The sequence below is a fragment of the Miscanthus floridulus genome, chromosome 8 (genome assembly GCF_019320115.1).
Source record: "Miscanthus floridulus cultivar M001 chromosome 8, ASM1932011v1, whole genome shotgun sequence".
NCBI lineage: Eukaryota > Viridiplantae > Streptophyta > Magnoliopsida > Poales > Poaceae > Miscanthus > Miscanthus floridulus.
In genome coordinates, this window is record NC_089587.1 from 197522100 (window position 1) to 197540242 (window position 18143).

An 18143-nucleotide genomic window follows, 5' to 3' on the forward strand; every position below is an offset into this window, starting at 1 on the left:
CTTTGGAATCAAGTTCAAGCAAGTGCCATTGCTATGTGACAATGAAAGTGCCGTAAAGCTCACCAACAACCCGGTTCAACACTCAAGAACAAAGCATATAGATGTCCGTCATCACTTCATAAGAGATCACCAACAAAAAGGGGACATTTGCATTGAGAGTGTGGGCACTGAAGATCAACTTGCTGACATATTCACCAAGCCACTTGATGAGAAGAGGTTTTGCAAGCTAAGGAATGAATTGAACATACTTGACTTCTCCAATATGTGTTGATGCACCCCCAATTTATATGACATGCCTCTCCTTTGAGCTAAGCAAGGTAAAGTTGATTGACATGTCATCCATACATTGCTAAGGACTTGTTTAGTGCATCTAGACATATTTCCCATTTGAATAGGCTCATTCATGAAGATTAAATGAATTTGATGCTTGTATGGTACCACTATTGCTTGTATGTTTGAAATGATCTAGTGGTAGCATATGACATGTTTGTGGGCTTGTAAACCTAGTGTTTGATTTAGAAAATGAGCTATAAGTGTTTAACTCAACATGGTACAAGATAACCCTTATTTGGAGGTGTGAAGAAGCTTGTCCTTGGATCAAACCGAGTTAAATAACTTTTGCAAGTACTCTAGATTGAACAAATTGGGAAAATGATCCTCATTTCACATGGTCTCACCCCCAACATATCTATAATTTGAGGCCACCTTTTGTGCAAATTGTTGACACTATTAATCCTACCCTATCTATACTTTAAAGCCTTTGTGGTCATTGATGACAAAGGGGGAGAAATAGTGTACAAAGATAGTGAAACAAAGGGGGAGAGATAATATAGATAATATATGACAAAAGAAGGGGATTAATTCAAATTTTGAGCATACAAATAGGGGGAGCAAGCTCATAAACTTGTATGGTGCATTTGAATGAGCATTACATATGTTTGCTTGCATGGCATAAGTTTTAATTTAAAAAATCCATGCTTGTATGGTGTATGCTAGTTGTAGGTTTGAATGTTGAAATGAAAAACTAGCATGCATAGGCTAAGTAACTAGACTTATGTTCATTCTATGGAAACTAGACCCTTGCATGTAATGGTGATCTCACGAGGTATTCTAGTTCTTGTATATGTCTAGTTACTAATGGTGCTAAGGATGGTATATTGGTGCACTCCGATTGGTATCACGCTTCAAAGGTCCATCTCTTATACCTTAGCATCATTTGGTAGAAATTGACTCCTATATTTCCTATCTAATCATATGTGCAAAGCTTCAATCCAAACTCTTAGCACATATGTAGGGGGAGCAATTACTATCATAAGGAGTTCATGAAACTTGCCCATATCCTTTACACATGGTAAATATGCTTGGGCAAGCAATATGGATTCAAATGAACTTTAATTCATATCTTTGTATAAGGGTTGTCATCAATTACCAAAAAAGGGGAGATTGAAAGCTCTAGTTTGGTTTTGGTTAATTGATGAAACCCTAAGTGCTAACCTAGTTTATCAAGATGATTATGAGATAGGTAGCACTACTCCAAGTGATGAAGCAATGGCGAAGATCATGACAATGGTGATGGCATGGTGATGGTCAAATGCTTAAACTTGGAAAAGAAGAAAGAGAAAAACAAAAGGCTCAAGGCAAAGGTATAAAATGTAGGAGCCATTTTGTTTTGGTGATCAAGACACTTAGCGAGTGTGATCACATTTATGATTGATAGCCGTACTATTAAGAGGGGTGAAACTCATATCGAAATGCAGTTATCAAAGTGCCACTAGATGCTCTAATTCATTGCATATGCATTTAGGATCTAGTGGAGTGCTAACACCCTTGAAAATGTTTGTGAAAATATGCTAACACATGTGCACATGGTGATACACTTGGTGGTTGGCACATTTGAGCAAGGGTGAAGAAGATAGAGTTGAAGAGGAGGTAGTCGCGCTGGTTACAGAGTGCCCGGATGCGTCTGGTATGTTGACCGGACACGTCCGGTATTCGGTGGCAGACTTAGTGACCGGACACGTCCGGTCGCCACACCGGACATGTCCGGTATGACTCAGAAAAACAGTATTCCGCAGTGAAGTCGACCGGACGCTGGCAGCGTCCGGTCCGATGTGACCAGACGCGTCCGGTCGTCCATGGGTGCTTACTGTACTCGACCGGACACTGAGGCTCAGCATCCGGTCAGTCTCTACCAGACGCGTCCGGTCGGCCCTAGTGGCTTACTAGACTCGACCGGACTCGACGGTGGAGCGTCCGATCAATTGAGTGTCTACGTCCGGTGTGAGCGTCCGGTCATCGGCAGTGTGCGCGGTAACGGCTATGATGATTTGAACCAGACACGTGGTAGTCTGAGGCTACCGGACATGTCCGGTATGCCGACCGAACGCGTCCAGTATTCATGACCGGTGCATCCGGTGCTACATCCGGTCAGTTGGACTGCAGCGTCCGGTCGGCCCACGATTTGCCCAGTGAAGGGGTATAACGGCTCTATTTGATGGGGGCTCTATTTATGGCCCCATGGCCGGCTCAAGGGGTAACTCTTGCATCTTTTCATTGACATAGCAACCTTGTGAGCTTAGCCAAAGCCCTCCCACTCATCTCCATCATTGATCCATCGTCATTGTGAGATTGGGAGAGAATCCAAGTGCATTGCTTGAGTGATTGCATCTAGTGGCACTTGGTATTCGTGTTGCGCTGCGGATTTCACTTGTTACTCTTGGTGGTTGCCACCACCTAGACGGTTGGAGCAGTGGTGGAGGATCGGCATGAGTTGGTGATTGTTCGTGGCTGCCTTCGGTGATTGTGACGGGAGTTGTACCTTCCCCGGCGGAGTGCCGAAAGGTAACTCTAGTAAATTGCTCGTGTCATTGAGTTACCTCACTTGTGGGTCGGTTCTTGCGGTGTCCTATCGTGTGGATGAGGTTTGTGAAACACCTCTTAGCTGCCGAACCACCAAGTGTTGGTCGACACAACAGGGACGTAGCATGTTGGCAAGCTCGTGAACCTCGGGAGAAAATCGATTGTCTCTTATCATTTGCATTCTCCTGGTGATTAGCTTGATCTTCATCTTGTGATTGGTTCATCCCCTACACGGCGGTATAATCACCCTACTTACTTGATTACATTCTTGCAAACTAGTTGATACAAGCTCTTTAGAGTAGTAAGTTTGTGTGACTAAGTAATCATTGCAACTAGAATTGTTGGATAGGTGGCTTGCAACCCTTGTAGAGCTAGAGCAAGTTTGCATTACGCTATTTGTCATACTAATCAAATTGCTCTAGTTGATTTGTAGATTTTTAAATAGGCTATTCACCCCCCCCCCCTCTAGCCATACTAGGACCTTTCACCGGGGAGGGAGCTCAGGACAGCATCGCCATTTGTTGTATCACCTCGAATCGTTACGTGTTGACGTCAAGGTGATCATTGGTCCCTTAGATAGGAGTTGGAGGGTCGGGTGTGGCCGGCGTGGCCGCCCATTGCCCGCGCCATCGCACTGGTGCATGCACGGGTGCTGAGGGACATCGCCACGGCGAAGAAGGCAAAGGGGAGGGTGGTAGATGAAAAACCTATTACTCGGCGTAACAATGCTAGGGTTAGTTTTGCGAATAGGGTAGGGAACGGGGGCTCTTTAGCAAAAGAGTCAGCCGCGCGTGGGTCCTTCCCTCCGTGGGCCGTCGTCTAGCTAGGCCACATCCCCACGTGGGCCACGCAACACGTGCGCGTACGTCGCGCCGTTTTGGGCCGAGCCGAGGCGCGTGGGCCGCGCGATTGAATTGCGTTTTCCAATTTCCAGTAAAATAGGAACTGTTTATTCAATAAAGTTTTTAGCTGAACTTGGATAAATTGTAGAAAATTGTGTAGTTGTTCAAAAATAGTGAAACCAATTTTGTTAGATTCACAAGATTACCATCTACTTGTTAGTACAGTTAGATTACAGTTAGTTGTGACGATGGTAGGTTCATAAATTCAAACTAAAGAGCTTAGCATTATATAGATTAATATTTGTAGAAATATTTGTGGAAAATTGGTGATAGCTATAGATATGAAAATTTTACAGTAGGCTCACTAGGTTAGTAGGTGCTTGCTGTAAATATTGTAGCCCTAGGGTAAGTTGATAAGTAGAGTAGCTATTATCCTTGCTTTATCATATATAGCATAAATCAGCAATTGGAGTAAGAATACCTATAGTGCTATAATAATGAATGCCAAACTTTACACTGTTATTGGTAACAATAGATAACTTAGTACCATGGTCGGTAGCAATAGCTTAGTAGTAAGCAAATGTACTTTTATTTAAAGAGTTGCTCTTGCTATATTACTAAGCATTGCATCATCATTTTATACATGTAGATCACGAGCTGGTAAAATTCATGCCCATCGACGAATAGGAGTACGACGAAGTCACTGAGGAGTACAAGGAGATCCTCGTGCAGGAGGGAGCCCTAGAGCCATTTGGTGCTGACCTTACTGACCTGTCGCCTGCCCAAGGTAAGCCCCGATGCATAACCCTTATTTTAAATGATCATTGAATATATATATATATATAATGTGCATTTACGTTACAGGCATTTTATGAAAACTACATGCATCGGCCTGATCAGCACCAAATTGAGGTGTTGAGAGCCAGGGTGTGGGGGTATTAACCCCTATACCCTTACGGCTAGGCTTGGGCCAGCCCGGATTAGGGGGTCCGGTCCATTGGAAGACGACGCGCGGCCCGGCCAACTTGTTCGGAGTCCCGCGCAAGGAGTCAAGGCAGATTTGGAGATCAAGCAAGATCCTGGTCGGTTAGAATAGGAATCCTTGTCTGGCCACCTATGGCAATTGTAACTGGCTAGGATTAGTTTCCAGATCTATAACCCTGCCCCCCGAAATATATAAGGCATGCAGGGGACCCCTCTAAAAAACATCTCTCATTGACATACAACAATACAATCAGACGCAGGACGTAGGTATTATGCCTTCTTGGCAGCTGAACCTGGATAAAACCTCATGTCTGTCTTGCGTCACCGTCTTGTTTGTGGCTTGCGCATCTGTCTGCCGACAATCTACTACCTTGGGCATACCCCTAGGTAGACTGCCGACCATATTTTGTCGACAGTGGCGCGCCAGGTAGGGGGTGTGCGTACTGCTCTCCAAGCAAACAAGATGGTCATCATCTCTGGCTTCGTGGCTACACCGAACGGCCTCACATTCATCGTCAGCCAGATCACCTGGACCACCGGCTCCGACGACTTCATCGCCATGACCACGGAGGAGGCGCGGATTCAATCTGCGTCGACCGCTGCTTCACCTGCATCGGCTATGGCTCTGACCACGGTGGATACGGCTCCAACCATGGCGGATCTGGCTCCGACCACGGTACATTTGGCTCCGACCACGCCCGCATCATCTTCAGCTACGCCGACAACCCGTCGTCTGCTTCCCTGCTATAAAGGGAAGCAGATCGACAACACCGACCTGCTCGACTCCATCGATCGGGTCGGCACCAAACTCGCTGAAACCCTAGCTCTGGTAAGTTCAATTCAAAGTCAACCTAATGAGCAGGTAACCACTCCCCACAACAGATCTACCCAACCAACTCGGGCCAGTCGTCCTGCACGACTTGGTACAGATCTCGTGGTCATATCTACTCCTGAAGGGCGCTCCGCTCGTCGCCGGCCAGCCTCCACGATGGGTCTCCGGCTCTCCAAGTACAAAGCCTCGATAGAGAACTACCAGGCCTAGCCCTATGGCCTGCGAAACACTGCCTCCAACTACGCATATAATATACAACGCCGCTCCGATCTATGTTTTATACATCGACCTCGGTCGAAGCCACGCAACTTCGTCAACATGATCCGGATTGAGGGTTATCAAGAAGGATCCGTCCACATAGTCCAAGAGGGTGACTCCAGCTCTTCATCTGGCATCACATCTAATGCCTCCATCCACACCGAGCTCCAGCATCATGATGATGAAGGCATCGAATACGATATGGATATCCCAGACCATGCCCCGGGGTTCCCACAATTCCCGTCTTTCCCACCAAGGCGAGGGGATTTGATCAATGTTGTTAGTAATGACGAACCACCAGCAGTCGGCAAAACAAAACAAGAAAGGATTGCACGCGAAGCACGCAATATTGACCATTTAATCGCCGACAAATCAAAGCCGAAGCAGAAGAGGAGACACGACGCATAAGGGTCCAGCCACACGACCTCAACAATGCCTTCGATAGGGTGGGGGACAAACAGGTCTTCAGGACTCCAAGCGCCAACATAGCCATTGCTATGGCGACAATGCAACGGCTACCCAATACCCCAGAAACCCAGGCAGTTCGCGATGATATACAAGCTTATCTGATGGCTGCTATGGCCCAGACCGCAGAGATTGTAAATCAAGCCTGGGCTCCATCCGTCTCAGTCGAGTCAAGCCACAGCCACCAGTACTCAAGTCGCTCACAGCCACCCAACCAACGTGGCTCATGCAACAATGACCCATCAGACAACCGTCAAGGTGGAAACGGTGGCCATGATGGTGGTCGGGATGACAACCGCCGTCGGGAGGACAACCGCCGCGACGTTCGGGATGACAACCGCTGAGACAACCACGATAATCGCCGTGATAACCACGGTCGCAGGGCTAATCTAGATGGCAACCGAGATCGCCGCGATGGCAATAATGATCTCCGCCATTACCTCGGAGGACGTGATCTGCGCGATCGCATCAACCAGAGAGCCAACGATCATGCATCCCATGAAAGCTATTGCCGTATGGAATATGATACTGCCCATGGCCCATCGAGTTTGAAGCAGTTTACTCCGCACCTTCGCCAAGTCATATGGCCCAAGAACTTCAAGCTCGAAAAACTTCAGAAGTACGACGACAAGGAGAACCCCGAATTATGGGTCATGCTCTATGAAACTACGTGTAGATCAGCCATGGCTAACGAGCACATCATGTCTAACTACTTCCCAGTCGATGTTGGCCATGTAGGTCACCAATGGCTGGTCAGCTTGCCGGCGAACTTCTTTGATTCTTGGCAAGAGATCAAGCAAGCCTTCATCAATAACTTCATTGCTACTTGCGAGCAACCCGGCAACAAATATGATCTGTAGCGGATCCAAGATTGGAAGGATGAGCAACTGCGAGAGTACGTCCAGTGTTTCTCAAAGATGCGCATCAAGGTCCCATCAATCTCCGACAACGAGGCAATCGAGGCTTTCATCATTGGCCTACGCTTCCATGACGCCCTAAGGGATAAGCTCCTCTACAAGAGACCTAAATCAGTGACAGCGCTCCTGGCCACTGCTAAGAAATATGCGGACGCCGACGACGCTAAAAAGATAATTATCGAAGAAGCAGCAAGGGTTCCACACTCTGACCACCCCCCACACCGCGACGACTACCATGGCAACCGTGGTCAGAACGACAATTTTGACCGCCGCAACCAGCGCAACGACACCTGCGATCACCGCGACCAACATAATCAGTGGCGTAACCGCCGTGACGATTACAGGGGCAAGCGTGCTCGGGAAGACGACGGCGAGGTCAACACCGTTAAGAAAGGTGGCGGACGTCGTAACTACGAACAAGACTACGCCAAAGCGTTGAAAGGGCCCTGCCAGCTCCATCCCAAGTCAAACCACACCATGGAGAATTGTCGCGTTCTCAAGTCTATCTACACACGTCAACAGGCTCCGGATACATCCGACAAGCCTAACGATGTAGGGGAACAGCGCAACGAGGATAACGACGATGAAGACGCAGATCCCCGACACAAGTATGTTAAGCCAACCAATCACGTGCACACCATCATTGGAGGCAAAGTGTCCATCGAGACCAAACGAGAACGCAAGCTGCTCGCCCATGCTTGCTTGAACGTGGCCAACACCGACAACCTCATCGCCGATCCACGGCTCCCTCCTTGGTCTCACCACGAGATCTCCTTCAATAGAAAAGACCAATGGGCCGCAATACCTAAACCAGGACGTTTTCCCCTGGTCCTCGATCCTTGTATCAACAAAGTTCAATTCGACAGAGTGCTGATTGACGGTGGCAACTTCATCGATATACTGTTCAAGAATAGTCTGCCGGCCCTGAAGATAACCCAAGCAGATCTCAAGCCATACGAGGCATAGTTCTGGGGTGTTCTCCCTGGACAGAGCTCTACACCTCTCGGGCAGAACACGCTACCCGTGCAGTTTGGGACCCCGGACCACTTCCGCACCGACTACGTCAACTTCATGGTCGCTGACTTCGACGGCACCTACCATGCTATCCTTGGTCAACCATCGCTCACCAAGTTCATGGCCATACCTCATTACAGGTATCTGGTGCTCAAGATGCCTACCGAGAAAGGAGTTCTAACCCTCAGGGGTAACATATACGCAGCTTATACATGCGAAGACGACAGCTTTAAAATAGCAGAGGCTCACGACCTCCCTATTCGCATGGCCGAGACCATGCTCGATGCCAAGAAGACCTCGGCCGACCACCTGGAGATCCCAGAGCTCGAGGCTCCATGCAAGAACATCAAGTCCAAGGAGCACAAGGTGATCTAGCTGGTCCACAATGATCCCAGCAAAATGGCCCTTATCGGGGCCAACCTGGATCCTAAATAGGAAGATGCGCTTGTCAGGTTCTTGAGGAGCAACGTGGATGTGTTTGCATGGAAACCTGCTGACATGCCCGGTGTACCTCGGAACTTGATCGAGCACTCCTTGAATGTCAACGGCAAGGCCAAACCTATCAAGCAGAAGCTACGACGGTTCGCTCACGACAAAAAGGAGGCAATTAGGGTAGAAGTTACATGGCTTTTGGTAGCCGGATTTATCAAAGAAGTGTATCATCTGGAGTGGTTAGCTAACCCAGTTCTTGTACACAAAAAGAATAATGAATGGAGAATGTGCGTTGATTACACTAATCTCAACAAACACTACCCTAAGGACCCCTTTGGCTTACCTTGCATAGACGAGGTCGTAAATTCAACCACCGATTGCGAGCTGCTTTCCTTTCTCGATTGCTACTCTAGTTATCATAGATCGCTCTCAAAAAGGACGACCAGATTGCTACTCTGGTTATCACAGATCGCTCTCAAAAAGGACGACCAGATCAAGACATCTTTTATCACGCCTTTTGGTGCCTACTGCTACACGACCATGTCGTTCGGGCTCAAGAATGCCGGGGCTACCTACCAACGCGCTATACAGGCCTACCTCAAAGACGAGATAAAAGACGACCTCATTGAGGCTTATGTTGATGATGTAGTTGTCAAAACCAAGGAAGCACATACCCTTGTTGACAACCTGGAACGCACCTTTGTAGCCCTTAACACATTCCAATGGAACTTAAACCCAAAGAAGTGCATCTTTGGTGTTCCTTCTGGCATACTACTTGGCAACGTCGTCAGTCACGACGGCATATGCCCTAACCCAGAGAAAGTCAAAGCTGTCTTGGACATGAAGCCGCCCAAAAAGGTGAAGGATGTTCAGAAGCTTACCGGATGCATGGCCGCTCTCAGCCGTTTCATATCAAGATTAGGCAAAAAGGGATTACCATTCTTTAAACTGCTCAAAGCATCCGAGAAGTTTGAGTGGTTGGAGGAAGCAGACGCTGCCTTCACATAGCTGAAAACATACCTTATGTCACCTCCGGTCCTCACTGCTCCCAGAGAAGACGAAACACTCCTGCTTTACATTACGGCGACTAATCGAGTGGTCTCCACTGCCATGGTGGTCGAGCGCGATGAGCCCAGCCACGTCTACAAGGTACAGCGACCAATCTATTTCATCAGTGAGGTACTCAATGAATCCAAGACCAGGTACCCACAGATTCAGAAATTGATCTACGCCATACTGATAACATCCCAAAAGTTAAAACATTACTTCGATGGATATCGTGTGGTGGTCATGACTGAGTACCCTCTGTGAGACATCATTAGCAACAAGGATGCGAATGAGCTCATCGTCAAATGGGCAATGGAGCTATGCCCCTTCTCCTTGGAATTCGCAAGCCGTACTACAATCAAGTCTCAGGCACTCATCGATTTCATTGTCGAGTGGACAGACTTAAGCACGCCTGCCTCTCTGGGGCCTGACGAGTATTGGAAGATGTACTTCGACGGCTCTCTCAACATCGATGGCGCAGGAGTAGGAGTCCTTTTCGTGTCACCATCCAAGGAGCAGCTCCGATACATCCTCAGGATTTATTTCCCAGCATCTAATAAAGCCGCCAAGTATGAAGCATGCCTACATGGTTTGCACATTGCGGTCGAGCTCGGTGTTAAACGTCTCTATGTCTATGGAGACTCGGCTCTGGTCATCAACCAACTCAACAAGGACTGGGACACGACCAGTGAAAAGATGGATGCATACTGCAAATCGATCAGAAAGCTGGAAGGCAGGTTTTATGGCATCGAGTACACACACGTGGTCTGGGACAAAAATCAAGCAGCAGATGCGCTGTCAAAGTTAGGATCATCCCGAGCCAAAGTCCCACATGGCGTATTCGTCCAAGACCTGCTCACGCCTTCCATCGAAGAGGAAGATTCCACGGTCGACAAGCCTCTAGACAAGCAATTGGTGGCTACGGTTCCGGCGTCGAGCACCACCGAGCCACCTCCGACCACTCATGAGCCCGACTGGAGAGTACCTTTCATCAAGTACCTAGCAGATGGCAGCAGTTACACTGATCGGATAGAAAACGAGCGCCTGATGCGTCGCAGTAAGCAATATCTGCTTATCGATGGCAAGTTTTGGCGCAAGAACGCAAAGGAGGAAATCTTGATGAAGTGTATAACCTAGGAGGATGGCAAACATCTCCTGGACCAAATCCACTCTGGCTCCTACAGTAAACACGCGGCCTCGAGAACGCTGGTCGGCAAGGCTTTCCGAGCAGGGTTCTATTGGCCGTCAGCTGTAGCCGATGCAGAAAAGCTAGTCCACCACTGTAAGGGTTGTCAGTTCTTCGCCAAGAGAATCCACGTACCAGCACATGAGATCCAGACAATACCAGCCTCTCGGCCCTTTGCATGCTGGGGACTGGATATGATCGGGCCCTTCAAACTGGCTCCTAGGAAATTTACATGTGTCTTTGTGCTGATCGACAAATTTTCTAAGTGGACAGAGTACATGCCTCTGGTACAGGCATCCTCAGAAAAGGCTGTCCTGTTCCTCGACCAGGTCATCCACCGCTTCGGCATACCCAACAGCATCATCACCGATCTGGGTACTCAGTTCACCGAGAACGTTTTTTGCGACTTCTGCGATGAAAGGAGCATAGTAGTAAAATACGTCTCGGTGGCGCACCCTAGAGCTAATGGACAGGTTGAGTGGGCAAACGGTATGATTTTGGATGCATTGAAGAAGAGGATGTACAGAGAAAATGACAAAGCTCCCGGAAGATGGCTCAAAGAGTTACCAGCCGTGGTCTGGGGCCTCAGAACTTAGCCCAGTCGTAACACCGGTGTCTCACCATACTTTATGGTTTACGACGCTGAGGTAGTCCTCCCAGCAGATATAGCTTTTAGATCAGCACGGGTCGAGAATTTTGATGAAGGCAAGGTCAATGAAGTGCGGGAGCTAGAAGTGAATAGTGCAGAAGAGAAGCGGCTCGATTCTTGCGTACGTACAGTCAAATACCTTGCTGTTTTACGCAGGTACTACAACAAGAACGTTAAAGAGCGGTTCTTCATGGTCGGGGACCTAGTCCTGAAGTGGAAGACAAATCAGGCTGGTGTCCATAAACTCGCAACTCCATGGGAAGGGCCCTTCATGATCAAGGAAGTCACACGACCAACGTCTTACAGGTTAGCTCACCTAGACGGTACGGACGTACCCAATTCATGGCACATCGACAAGCTTAGGTGTTTCTATGCTTAACTACTGAGATATGTACTCCTCTTGTACTTTCGATTTAATTCAATAAAGCTATTATGATTCCCCCCACCACTCTGATGTGTCACTTCGAATTTTACGGTTATTCTAACTTAGCCAGTCAAAGTCGACCACCATTCCTTCCTGGGTTTTTGGAGTAGGCCCTATCTTCAGTTCCTCCCAATGCGTGCATGGGATCCACTCTCTACGCTACGGGTCATCGGCAGGTCCCCCTGGTTTGACTTGTTCGCGTCTACGTGTGCACAGGTCACGCACCTCACACTCCGACCACATGGCAAATCAGGGCCGTACAAACTTTTCAGGATGATGTGTCGAGTAAACTGGTACAACTAAACAGAGCGCTAACATGTTCTCACTTAGTTACACCAACACGAGTTTCAAGCTTAAATACGTTTTATACAAAACAAACAAGCTTATAATGATATACAGTTACGTTATTACAAGCTTGCCTGAAGAGGTACAAGTTTACAATAACACAACTACATCCTTCTTCTACAGCTCTAGCCTATCCTGTTGGCTGGTCGGGGCACGCGGCACCTGCTGCTCGCTGCTTCCGACATCCTGCTCGAGTCTCGGGGACTCTTGTACTGGTCGAGCTAAAGAGGATGGCCCCGCCGATGCCTGACTGGTCGAGACCGCAGGCTTCGCCGGTTGGTTCACAACTGATGGCGTTTCCAGCTGACTTGTTGATGGCGTACCCTGTACAGGTGCTGTCCCACCTCCACATAGGTTAATGTCGCCAATTATCTTTGAAGACAGGTCTAGCTGGGTCATCCGAAGCTCCTCAGCCTTGTCTGGATCTACCTCCTTCGGGTACCTAGCCTCTAGGCGCTTGAGATCGATCAGGGGGTAGTGGGCACGCACCATGCTTAGCACATGTGCGCCTGTGTACTCACCCGCCTCCTTCATGAACTCTTGGAACCATCCCCATGCCTTTCGGCATCTCTCGACCAGTCCGAGCTGTGGCGTCCTTGGCACTTCCTCTGTAAGCGCTGGGTCGATAAGGTTGAGGATGGGCAAAATGCCAGTTGCCACTTCCTGGCACCGATTCTTCCATGTGTCCCAATCCTCGATGATCTCTAGACATCGCGCCTTCCAGCCGTCATGATCTGTCATCACGGTTTCTAGATGCTTCTTGGCATTGACTTTTAAAACTGCAAACTGCACAAGACATTAAAATGTCACGCCACGACAAGATAAGGCGGGCAAGAGAGTGAGCAAGGTGGTCTAGAACACTTACTTTTCAGTTCCTCCTTCATCTTGGTTGTGCGGTCCCGGAGTTGCGACTGGTCGTGTGCTGGTTTCTTGTTGTCCTCCGTCAGGCGACCACACTCTATGGCCACACGGCTATTCTCCTCTTGGAGATAGACTACTTCGGCTTCTAAGCCTGCACTACAGCTGTTACTACCAACAATGCAACAACACATGTCATGCACTTGTTGTGATAAAGTGACAACTTACTTGTTTTTTCCTGCTCTTTGTTACTGAGCTGGACGACTAGGTTCTGGTTCTGTGCCTCTTGCTCCGTCCTCTTCTGGTTGGCGGCTTCAAGTTGGTGGCGCAAGTGTTCCACCTCGGCCGCCAGTTCTTTATTGCTTGCTGTGATCCCCTCAATCTGGTCGAAGCACTTCTTTCGGTACCTAGCGGTCTTCATTAAGTCTTGCATGTACAAAAGCTAAGTCAGATAGTTTGACTGGATAGCAGGATCAAGTGGTCATGCAAAACATACCTAGACTTCCGTCACCAGACATTTTGCTGCTCGTTCAACTTTCATGGTCTCTTCGACCTCTGGGATTTCTTCATGAATAACCCATTGGTCGTTCCGCCAGCGCGACACATATACATGTTGTCGTTTGTCCTGGGGACAGCCCAGGACCTCCTCTACTTCATCCTCTTCGGCCTCTTGTTCGGGTAGCAGCGCTAGTCCGGAGTTTGTAGCCTCTGCGATCACTATGGCCTTCCCACGGGCCGTAGCATCGGCAAACGTGCTCTGTGCCACCTCCGGCTGCTGCTCCTCGGTTTGGTCTATTACCCTTGGCGCTGATGTGTCCCCCTCAGCAGGGTTAGTGCTCGGAGCACCTATACTTGGCTCGGCTCTCCCCCCAACCACCTGCTCGGGGACTGTTGTCTGGCCGCTCGTCTGTTGAGGCTCTGGTGGACTTTCTGCTATAGGTTCCTCCATAGCCGGCTGCTGGGTAGTTTTCTCTGACATTGCTGGTGGAGCCATGCCGCACCCAGCTAGTTGGTCGGGATTTTTGGTGGACGCCAACCTAATATATCCGAGATAAGTTTAGAAGATGACATTATTCAATTTAAATTGTAAGCTTACATCAAGGTTACAAATACTTATAGCTTGGAAGCGCGGAATGATGTGGCGAAGGCGCATCTCTTCGACCGTGCTTGCTCCGCGTGCTCTACGGGTGCCACCTGGTTTCCCTCTACGACCAACACCGCACCGAGGCTTGATGCTCGACCCCTTTGCCGCTTGTCCTTTGCACTTCAGTGGTCGGCGATGTGGGTCCCACTAGCACGGAGAAGCCACCTTGATCCATCGGCTCTAGTTGCCTCCTCCTCTTTCGAGGGACGAGTCGAAAGATGTCCGCATCCTCTATTTCATCGTCTGACAATGTGAAGATCGTCTAATGACGCTTGCTGGCCGCCGGCCGCTTACCAGCAGCTCTGGCCGCTGCCTCCTCCCCAACTCTGAGCACGGCCTAGTCGATGTCTTCGATCCTGGCGCTGGTCTAGGAGGTTGGACCGGCAACTTGCGGCCAATCTACACCAGGGGGTGGAGACACGAACATTGTTGCTCTATCTCTACCATTAATCTGGGAAACATAAAGGAGATAACATAGTAAGTTTCTGTTATAACATAAAACTATGGGTACAAGACAGAATGATTTACCTTTGGGGGAGGTCGGACGAGCTTGAAAGCGTGCTCGATGTCGCTCAATCTGACATAATTTGGATCAGCTAAGTTAAATAGCTCTCCAATTCTGGCTTTGACTTCGACCTTGTCAAGCGCCTCTTGCCTGGTCCTTGTTGGATCTACGCTACCCTGGTACTCATAGCTAGGATGTACCCTCCTCTGGCAGGGCTAGATCCTTCGGCTGATGAAGTTTCCGACCATGCTCAGATCATCTAGTTTCCTCCATGGGATCATCCCAAGTAGTTCTTGGATCTGTTCCGGGTGCTCGGGCTTTTCTAACCAGCTGTTCTTCTTCTCCGGAATGAATCCCACGTCACACAATGTGATCGTGTTCGGCTCTTCGTGGATGTAGAACCACTTCTTGTACCAGTCGTCCAGCGATGTGTTCCAAGGGCAGTGCAAGTACTGGGCCTTCATCCCATCACGCAGATTGAGGTACACACCTCCGGCTATCTTTGAGCCACCGCTTCCTTTCTTCCTCAGATAGAAAAGATGGCAAAAGAAGTTGAAATGGGGCTGGAAGCCACCATATGCTTCGCAAAGATGGATGAAGGTGGAGACAAGAAGAATCGAGTTGGGATGCAGATTGCAAATCCTAATCTCGTAATACAAATAGAGCCCCTGAAGGAAAGGGTGCACTGGAACTCCAAAACCCCGCTTGAAGAAATCTTCGAAAACCACAATTTCACCTGGTTGTGGATCGGGGTATCCTTCTCCTTCCGGCGCGCGCCATCCTGCGAGTGCCTTGTTGTGGAGTACTCCCATGATGACGAGGTCTTCGATGGTCTGCTCGTTGCTTCTTGACTTCCACCACTCCTTCGCCATGACTCCGGCTTTCTTCTGGGCGTCACTCTTCGCCATGAATCCGCCCTTGCTGATGGAGGTGGATACGGTGAAGGGGTGATTGGTGATGATTTCGGAGGTGTTAGGGTTGGCAAGAGGAAGAAGAAGGCTGCGGCGGCGAATGGTAATGGGGATCGGTAAAAAGTAACTTACCAGTTCTATATTATAAATAACCAAGAGTTCCGCCGTTTCGTCTGCTCGAGATTCTTGGGAGACGTGCGCACGCGCCACAGATGGTTGTTTTCACAACCTCGAAATCTATGCCAATATATGTGCCCCTTCGTTATCAACGTATACGCCTTTTCATTGCTAGTGTGAGAGGGCCCACACTGACGCACCTCCTTACAGGTGCCAAGCAACTGTTTGCTTGAAAGGACAAGAGGGTAGTATGACGTGCTATACCCGTCTGCTTTTTTGACCAGACATGTCAGATTGGACTGGACAGAGTAAGAACATAAATAAATACACCAAATAATAGTACAAGCGGCATTCGTTTCTTCGTTGCATGTCTCGTGCCCAGACCACTAGCGTGCTCGGGGACTGCTCCGACCACTAGCGTGCTCGGGGACTGCTCCAACCACTACCATGCTTGGGGACTGTTCCGAAGAATGCTCGGCGACTACTCTCCTCGGCTACATGTGACGTGTACTCACATACAGTCGAGAGGCATTTAGTTGGACCTTGCTACAAGGCTTATACTTCTCCTTCTAGCAAGCTCGGGGACTACATCGGTACGATGCACCTGTCGGTGCATCTCGTATTGATTGTACGACGACTGGATTCTTAACTTCAGTAGAAATTCTTTTTAGACCCTGGCACCACGTGCCTACGTCACCTACTACCAGGCTCGGAGACTAAGTGGGCACACTTCACCTTGCGGTGAATGTGTTTCTTTTATCGACCCCTACGCTTTGACTGATTGCCAGGATTACTACTGTCCAAGGGTCACTTACATTTCTTATCAGAAATACAAGTGGGCACACTTGATAAGGAAAGAAATCTTTTTCTTTTTTCTTTAAGAGCACCATGCATTCTTTGGACAACCGGAATCTTCGGCTATAATCGTGGTCTACTGCTCTCAGTTCTGATCAGAATGCTGCCGCATTTGATTGGTCAATGTTTCAATCAGTTGAAGATGACATGAAGACGGATCGCATTAGTCGAAGGAGATCCAATGGCATGTCGCAGCATAATACATGGTGCTCGGGGACTAGCTGTGGGGGTATTAACCCCTATACCCTTACGGCTAGGCTTGGGCCGGCCCGGATCAGGGGGTCCGGTCCACTGGAAGACGACGCGCGGCCCGACCAACTTGTTCGGAGTCCCACGCAAGGAGTCAAGGCAGATTTGGAGATCAAGCAAGATCCTAGTTGGTTAGAATAGGAATCCTTATCCGGCCACCTATGGCAATTGTAACTGGCTAGGATTAGTTTCCAGATCTATAACCCTGCCCCCCGGACTATATAAGGCGGGCAGGGGACCCCTCTAAAAAACATCTCTCATTGACATACAGCAATACAATCAGACGCAGGACGTAGGTATTACGCCTTCTTGGCGGCCGAACCTGGATAAAACCTCGTGTCTGTCTTGCGTCACTGTCTTGTTTGTGGCTTGCGCATCTGTCTGCCGACAATCTACTACCTTGGGCATACCCCTAGGTAGACTGCCGACCATATTTCGTCGACATAGGGCACCCATGGTAACGGTGTGCATCGGCCTGATCACCTTCTCCCACCCTGGCTCGCTCTAGGCGCTCCTGGTCATACTCGGCCTGTTCCCTAGGGGTGCGAGGAATCGGGTAGGTGTCGTCCTCTGCGTCCTCCACCGGCGCTGCCCCATCCTCCGAGAGGTGCAACATGTTGCATTCCCTCAGCGGAGGGCAGCTTCCCTCAGAATCGGACTTGGAGTCCATGTTCTTAGGGGTTGCTAGCAAGAGGTCATAGAGGGACTCTGGGTCCCGCTCCATCATCCCCATGAACCCAGGGGAATCTGGTGTCGTTGTGCGGCCATTGTGCCTGGCCAGCTCTCGCTCGAAGAGAGCGATCGCGTCCCTCATCTCGAAGGGCAATGGAGTGCTGGGGTTCTAGAATTCGGGCTCTGGCGGCAAGGGCCCACCTTCGGAGAGTTGGGCGAAAGTGTTTGCCAACACGTAAAACACGCGTCGCCTCAACTCTAGCTTGGGGGTCGCCCTGAGGTATGCGTCGATCCTGCATGCTAGCGCACCAGAATCGATGATCGGGCCTCTAGCTTGCGTTGGCTCGTGATAAGGCATCGAGATGTGCAGTGGAGCCACATTCTCTTTCGCTTAGCCACAGTTGACCTAGGCGGTCAGTTACGAAGTCTAGGTCCCCAAAGCGCAGAGCTTGACCGGGGATAAGACCATTGACGGGAGCTGGCCCGTCGATATCGGCGAACTCAAGGCTTCCGAATCGGATGCGGTCGCCGGGGGCCATGCCAAGAGCGAGTCCGATGTGAGTGCAGGGAGCCATCGC